Source organism: Macrotis lagotis, chromosome X, assembly GCF_037893015.1.
Source record: "Macrotis lagotis isolate mMagLag1 chromosome X, bilby.v1.9.chrom.fasta, whole genome shotgun sequence".
NCBI classification, from domain to species: Eukaryota; Metazoa; Chordata; class Mammalia; order Peramelemorphia; family Peramelidae; genus Macrotis; species Macrotis lagotis.
In genome coordinates, this window is record NC_133666.1 from 672,813,036 (window position 1) to 672,821,568 (window position 8,533).

General features: G+C 42.2%; 1 protein-coding gene across 1 annotated transcript in view; it reads right to left on the reverse strand.

Annotated features, from left to right (window-relative positions):
* Positions 1 to 8,533, reverse strand: part of TMEM116 (transmembrane protein 116) — a 71,394-nt gene extending 62,861 nt beyond the window's left edge. Inside the window, exon 1 of the mRNA XM_074205757.1 lies at positions 8,181 to 8,533. The gene's annotated coding sequence lies outside the window, so the exon portion shown is untranslated. The remainder of the gene's footprint in view (positions 1 to 8,180) is intronic.

The window sequence follows — 8,533 nt, forward strand, 5'->3', positions numbered from 1 at the left end:
AGGGCTAAAGGAAAGAAGGTGCTGCCGGAGAGGGGTCCCTACTATAGTTCCGGACAGAGCCATACCTAAGAGTTCACGTGCTCAGTAGAAGCCAGGACAGGGGCAGAAAAGGTCCCTCCAGGATGTCCACTCATCAAAGACACAGGCCAATGAGGGAAAGGAGATGGAGAGAGATTGGATTTGGGGGACACAAGAGGCCAAATCCGTGGAATACGCCCCCAAAGTGCAGAGGCAGAGATCCCAGAACATAGCTGTTAAATCCCTAGAGGAATACATGCAAGAGGGAGAATTAGAACCCAGGTCTTTTCATGTTCTAATAAAGGGGAGGGGTGGATCAGGGAAAATCTTTGTGGAGGAGGTACAATCTGAGCTGAGCCTCCAAGTAAGAGGTAAAATAGACTCAGAGTCAGAATTCCTGGTTCGACTCTTACATCTGACCCACCAGCCTGAGTGACTTTTCTCAAGTCATTTTACCCCCTTGTGCCTTAGTTTCTTTTTTTCTGAAAAATGAGGAGTTGGACTAGGTGGGACTGGGAGTCCCTTCCAGCTTTCATCTCTGAAGACAAGGATCCTGTCAGGCTACGTGGATTCCTTATACCTGTGTGAGTAGTGTGAGAATAGCCAACATGGTGTTGGGGAATGGATACTGGCTCTTGCCAAGTTCCAATCCTCCCTATTGACTGGGTGGCCAAGGTGAGACCCCGATAAAGGGACTGGTCACTAATTTCTGTTGTTGCTACCTGCTGAAGGAGGATGAGCCCAATCAGCACTCTGAATATGGGACTCTGGATGAGGCTACTGAGGTGGGAGAGAAAAGGTGCATCACTCGTGTGTGATTCCAGTAACTGTCTGTGGAGCATCTACTCTAGGTCTGACTTTGGAAGGATACTAAAGAAATAAGGCATGGCGCTGTCTTCGGGAAGCTTACTGCCAGGGGCAGTTCAGTGGAGAGCATCCTGGTCCTGGAGTCTGGAAGTCCTGAGTTCAAATGAGTCTTCCTGACCTCAGCTCTACTAGCTGTACCACCTAGTACCCATGTGACTCAGACTTCTTTTCTTTTTTTTATTTATTATCACAGAACTTTTTTTTTAGATTTTTTTTTGCAAGGCAGTGGGGTTAAGTGACTTGCCCAAGGTCACACAGCTAGGTTATTATTAAATGTCTGAGCTGGATTTGCACTCACGTCCTCCTGACTCCAAGGCCGGTGCTCTATCCACTTCGCCACCTAGCTGCCCCAACCTCTGGCTTTTAATCCTATGCCTTTGATCCACTCTCTTTTCCCTAACCCTGGATCATCCTCCCTTCCCTTCTCTGACTGTTCAATCTCTCGGCATTCTTTAGATTTACTAAATGTGCTCAACTCTACCGAAACAAAAACAAATGCAAAACAGTGTCTGCCCTCAAGGAGCTTACACTCTATCAAAATGGGCTTCAGTGCTATTCTAATAGGAGAGACAACAAGAAGACGCAGAGCAGAAGGAAGGTAAGCCCAGGGAAGGCAACTGCAGCAGCTGGAAGCACATGGAAAGCTCCTAGAGGACTTGTTGCTTGAGCTGAGTCTAGAAGGAAGCCAAGGCAACCAGGAGGCAGAGGAGAGGAGGGAGGGCATTCCAGGTGTGAGGAACAGCCAATGCAAAGGTGTGACGATGGGACATGGAGCATCTTGTTGGAGGAGCAATCAGTAGACCAGGATACCTGCATTGCAAAGCTCATGAAAAGGAAAAATAGGAGGGAAGAGGGTTTTGTGGTCCAGTGATAAGAATTTGAGATCTAGAATCAAGGAGGCTAGATTCGAATGATGCTACAAGATGGTCACTTGTGGGACAGCTAGGTAGCGCTGAGGATGGAACACCAACCCTGGAGTCAGGAGAACCTGAGTTCAAATCCGACCTCAGACACTTAAATAACTGCCTATCTGTGTGGCAGATCACTTGGGCAAATCACTTAACCCTATTGCCTTAAATAAATAATTTTTAAAATAGTCACTCACTATATAATATTGGACAGATTACTTAATTTCTCTGAGCCTCAGTTTCTTCATATGTAAAAATGGGGGTGAAAATACTTAGATGACCTCCCTATCAAATTATTTTAAGTAGAGCAACCCTCCAAGCTTACTTTCCTCAGACTTCCATTACCTTTTAAAGGCTGAGTCCTCAAGCAGTGGTAGACTACATCTTCCCTCGGGGTTTGAGAGGTTTGGGGATTTTCTAGTATCAAGGCAGCTAGATAGAGCACACTAGACCAAAAGCTGAAATGTCCCAAGTTCAGATCTGGCCTCAGACACTTACTATCTGTATGACCCTGACCCTGAGTAAGTCCCTTAACCCATTTGCCTCACTTTCATCAGCTGTAAAATGGAGATAATAAAACACATACTTTCCAAGGTGGTCAATGAAGATCAAATAAGAGACTTTCGTAAAAAAGTGCTTAGAAGCATGACCCATTGTAGGGGTTACATAAATGTTTATTCCTTTCTCTTATCCTCTGTCGTTACTCACAGGCCCCCATCTGAGATGCTCCCCATTGGGTTTCAATTAGCCGGTCAGATTTAATTAGCTTTAAGAAGTATTTACCAAGCACAGCAAAAGCAATTGCCATAGAAACATCCTCCCAAACCAGGGCATCCTCTCCCCTCGCAGACTCAAGGTCTCTGTTGAAGGTGGACTCAAATTTAGGAAAGTTCTATAGACAAAAGGAAAATTCACAGCTTCAGATTCATGGTAGACCCTTGGTTATTCTGTCAGGCTCAGTTTCCTTATAGAATCCCAGAATTGCCTTTTCTGAATGTGTAGGGTTGTCTTTAGGGTGCCCCCTCATCTTGGCACAGATGCTTATAGCCATTGCTGCTTGGGAGGAGGGGTCAGGTTTCTGCTACTGCAGCTAAAGGGAATTTCAAATCTTCCAACTTTCTGAAGTTCATCAAGTTGTTACTTGGTCAATGGGGTGGGCTTGGGAGTGGTGTGTGTCATATTCCTTCTGGACTCACCCCTCCTCCACTTTGCTGCCTCAGGAACTGGCACAAGGGGGGTGGGGGTGGGATCCTGTCTTTTCGAGAGTCCTCTCCTGAGGCCTGATCACCTTCTTGCTAGAATCCCTTTGTTGATGTAGAACTAGACCCAAAGATGTGCATCATTCCTTCAATCTACACCAATGTCCCTTTGGTGTTCATCCAATGACTTTAGAAGAACTTCAGCCCTTCCGAAGCAATTCTACCTCATTTTATACCTTCAATTAGTCTATAGAGACATCTAAGCCTTTCTTAGTTAATACTTAGTTAATAATTTTAATGAGATTTGGTAGAGATGTATAGGCCTTCCTTTCCTTTGTACATTGATTGGGGGTGGTGGGGGGAGTTAGGGTTAGTAGTATCATTCACACACACACACACACACACACACAAAGAAAGCCTTTTTCAAACTAAGAAATATTGAAATATTATATGTATAGAAATATTATATAAAATGTAAATTATACTATCAAGGATTATTGGGTAATTAAGTTCCCCTTCATCATTTTGAAGAGGAAACTGAGACTTAGAGGACAAAATCTCAAAATCTGCGAGATAGAAGGTATCTCCGTGGCTACTTTAGTCTTTTTTTTTTTTTTAGATTTTTGCAAGGCAATGGTGTTAAGTGGCTTGCCCAAGGTCACACAGCTAGGTAATTATTAAGTGTCTGAGGTCGGATTTGAACCCAGGTACTCCTGTCTCTAGGGCCGGTGCTTTATCCACTGCCACCTAGCTACCCCACTTTAGTCTTTTCACCTGCAAAAGGCATCCTTGCTGGGACGTACTCAATAAGTCATCATTTGACTTTGCTTTGGAGCAGGAGATTAAGAATTAGATGGGACTTTATTGTTCATTCATTTCAGTTATGTCCAACTCTTTATGACCCCATTTGGGGTTTTCTTGGCAAAGATCCTGGAGTGGTTTGCCATTCCCTTCTCTAGTTCATTTTACAGATTAGGAAACTGAGGTGAACAGGGTTAAATGACTTTCTCACACCCTAAGTCTTACTTACCAATCACAGAACTATTTCAATAGAGGAGTGCCCTGCTCATATTATTCTATGCTTATTTACATAAGGATCATATTCCACTCTTAGATCGAGCACCATAAGGGCTTGTCCTTCAAGGTGCAGCACCCAAAACTCTGTTGCACTGCATTCAAAATAACACAGGATTTTAACAGCAACACTGGGCAATGATCAGCTATGATGGACTTGGCTCTTCTCAGCAATACAAAGATCAAAGACAATTCTAAAAGACCTGCAATGAAAAATACCATCCACATTCAGAGAAAGAATTATGGAATCTGAATGCAGATCAAAGCACCTTTTTTAATTTTGCTTTTTGCTTTTCCCTCCTCATGGCTTTTCCCTTTTTATTCTGATCTTTCACAGTGTGGTCAAAATGGAAATCTGTGTGACGTGATTGTACACGAATAACTTTTATCAGGGTGGAGGAAGGGAGGGGGAGAAAACTTGGCAAAATTGAATGTTGAAGGTTATTTCTACATATAATCGAAAGAATAAATAAACAAAACAGTACAGGATACGTGAACGAGAGGTTTAAATGAGACGTTTGCTTAGCACAGTGGCCGACAGAGATGGGGCTGTGTCATTGCTAGTTATTTTTATCATGATTATTCATGGAATACTGAGCTGAAAAGATCTAAGGGGCTATTTAATCCAATCTCCTAATTTTACAGACAAGGAAACCGAGGCCAGGTTAGGGCAAGGGGTTTATCCCAGGTCACACAGGTAGCAGAGCCAGAATTTAAACCCCTCATATCCTGATAGCTTTCAAATTCAACATGTTTTTTATCTATAACGCATATAAAAATAATAGGTGAGGGAGGGGCAGCTAGGTGGCAAGGTGGATAGAGCACTGGCCCTGGAGTCAGGAGGATCTGAGCTGTGTGACCTTGGGCAAATCACTTCACCCTGTTGCCTGGCACAAACAAAACAACAACAGAAACAAAATAATAGGTGAGGGAGACTGTAGGGAGGAAAAAGGGGATGTTGAAGATTAATGATAGAGGTGAATCTGAGATATTCCTGAGTCAGAAATCCCCACCAGAAGAGCTCTTAGGAGGCCTCTAATCAAGTCTCTAATAAGAGAGACAGTGCTAATAACCATCACCAACTGATAAAAGATGATTTCAGACAAAGGACTCTTGTCTCTGCCACAACAAGGCTTCAGTTGGTTCATGTAGTGGTCAGACCAGAAGAGTCTACTGCTGCCCACATGCATGGCTGTGACACCAACTGGAATTGAAGGACTTTTTCTCTGTAGCCTCAGCACTCTATGAGGTTGTCTGCCGACCAGATTTGGAGGCCCACAAACATTGGGGACCCCTATTTCTGTGTCATCTCTGGACTTTCCCACCATAGAGTTTTTGTTGTTGCTATATCTATAGATCCTTCCTTCCCCTCCCACTAGGACTGGCCAGAGGCAAGATTGTAAGGTTGGTGAGGAGCATTGCCCAGATAGTTTCTTCTTGGTGTGGCAAGCATAGTAGTGTATTTGATAACAGAGGACTTGCAATAGAACATAAATGCTGCCAGCTACAGTGAGACCTTGGGTAATCCCATTCCCTCCCCAAGTCTCAGTTTTCATCTCTGTAAAGTGACGGTGATTAGCAAGGTGGAGAAGCAGATTGAGCATGGGGAAGAGTTGGGAAGACCTGAGTTCAAATGTGGCCTCAGATACTTCTTAACTCTGTGATCCTGGGCAAGTCACTTCTGCCTTGTTTGCCTCAGTTTCCTCATCTGGAAAATAAGCTAGAGAAGAAAATGGCAAACCACCCCATTGTTTTTGTCAAGAAAATCTCAAATGAAGACTCAGACATGACTAAAAAAATGACTAAAAAACAACAAAATAATCACATTGGACTTCATTGTCTCAGCTCTAAATCTCAGGATCCCTTTGTGACCTACAAATATTCGTTTGGATATTCATTTAGAGTAAAGAACAATTTAGAGACCACCAAGTATAACCATTTCATTTTATAAATGAGGAAACTAAAACCCTAAGAGGTCACACAGTTATTAAGCATATAAGGAAGGATTTGAACTCCGGTCTCACTCATTGCCTTGGTTCACATTATCCCTAAGCCTGGGAATAAATTACCATTCGATATTTTGGACATTTTTCTCCCCATCTTGTTCTCTCTAGATTTTCCTGGTTCTGTTCTCTCTTGTCTTTCTTCCAACCTATCTGAGCAGTCCTCTTTGCTGATTCTCTAAGACCCTCTGCTTTTCATTTTGTTGTTGAGTCAACTCTTCTGACCCCACTGGGGGGTTTTCTTGGCAATGAAACTAGAGTGGTTTACCATTTCCTATTATACGGATGAGAAACTGAAGCAAACAGGGTGAAGTGACTTGCCCAGGGTCACACAGTCTGAGGCTAGATTTGAACTGAGTTTCTCCTGACTCCAGGGCTAGTGCTCTCTCCTCTGCTCTACCTAGCTGCCCCATTTGGCATTAAAATTTGGACAAACTTGACTTTAGCCTATTCTCTTGGCTTATTCCACAGTATTTCAACTCAGGAACCCTAAGGGTCAGCCTCACTGGCCTTCCTGCTGTTCATCTCTCACCTCTGTGTCTTTGTATAGACTGTACATCATACCAGGACTCACCTCTGCCTCTTAAAATTTCTTGTTTCTCTCAAAGCTCAGCACAAAAATGACCTCTACAATGCACTGGTAAATGTTTAACAACCTGCTCTCCAAAAACAAATGTAAAAGTTTGAAATAATTTTAATCTTAATCTGCATTACTAACATTTTACCCATCACTTTCTAAGGTCAACAAAACAACATATTGAATCCCAATTTGTGGCACTGGATGATTTCCAATTTAAGAATCGGTTCTTGGAACCCATACAAGTTGATACTAGCATGATTGGTTACCACTTACATAAGGCCTTTTATTTTTTCATTTTTTAGCTTCGGTACTTCCCTTAAAAAAAAAATATTGAATTTCCTGCAGGCTGTATTTCCTCTAGGCCACCTCCCTAATTCAAATCACACTTCTGGGTGGGGTAACTATTCTTGGAGGTTCTGAAATTCTAAAGAGGACACTATGAGCCCACTTTTCCAAAACTTCAACTCATGGGGGGGGGCTCTTTTTTAATTAAATATTTTATTTATTTTGAGTTTTACAATTATTCCCCCAATATTACTTCCCTTCCCCCACAAAAAGCAATTTGTCAGTCTTTACATTGTTTCCATGTTGTACACTGATCCAAATTGAGTGTAATGAGAGAGAATTCATATCCTTTAGGAAGAAACATAAAGTATAAGAGATAGCAAGATCAGACAATAAGATATCAGGTTTTTTTCCCTAAATTAAAGGGAATAGTCCTTGAACTTTGTTCAAACTCCATGGCTCTTTATCTGGATACAGATGGTATTCTCCATCGCAGACAGCCCCAAATTGTCCCTGATTGTTGTACTGATGGAATGAGCGAGTCCTTCAAGGTTGAACATCACCCCCATGTTGCTGTTAGGGTGTACAGTGTTTTTCTGGTTCTGTTCATCTCACTCAGCATCAGTTCATGCAAATCCCTCCAGGCTTCCCTGAATTCCCATCCCTCTTGGTTTCTAATAGAACAATAGTGTTCCATGACATACATATACCACAGTTTGCTAAGCCATTCCCCAATGGAAGGATATTTACTTGATTTCCAATTCTTTGCCACCACAAACAGGGCTGCTATGAATATTTTTGTACAAGTGATGTTTTTACCCCTTTTCATCATCTCTTCAGGGTGTAGACCCAGTAGTGGTATTGCTGGGTCAAAGGGTATGCACATTTTTGTTGCCCTTTGGGCATACTTCCAAATTTCTCTCCAGAAAGGTTGGATGAGTTCACAGCTCCACCAACAGTGTAAGTGTCCCAGATTTCCCACAACCATAACTCATGGGCTCTTGAGCCAGAAGTTTACCTTAATAGTCAGCCAGCAAGAATAAGATCAAAATAAAGTCATTTATAAGATGATACAGGAAGAGGAGTATCTAATAAAAATAACTAGTATCTATTTATTGGACACAGCATTAATCATTTTACGAATATTATTGCATTTAATTCTCATCACAACCCTTGGAGGCAGGTACAATTATTATTCCCATTTTACAGATGAGGAAACTGAGGCAAACAGGGTTAAGTGACTTACCTGGGGTTATTGTTGTTATTTGTCCTTTGTTCTTGAAGAAGACCATGATATCAGGGAGGTGATGCCATGACAAGCAAGTGAACTAGATTTGAGTGAGAGAGGGTGCTGTGCTAAGTCCCCAGCCTCGTTTTCTATTCCAGAGTCATCTAGATCTAGTGACCAGACAAGAATCAGCAACTGGAGATGATCTTGGATGGGAAGCAATCAGGGTTAAGTGACTTGCCCAAGATCTGAGGCTGAATTTGAACTCAGATTCTCCTGATTCCAGGTCAAAAGTTTATCCACTATACCATAGATCTTTTATTTTATTTTTCCCTAATTGATTATGTGTACTACTCTCCACCGTGGTTGTT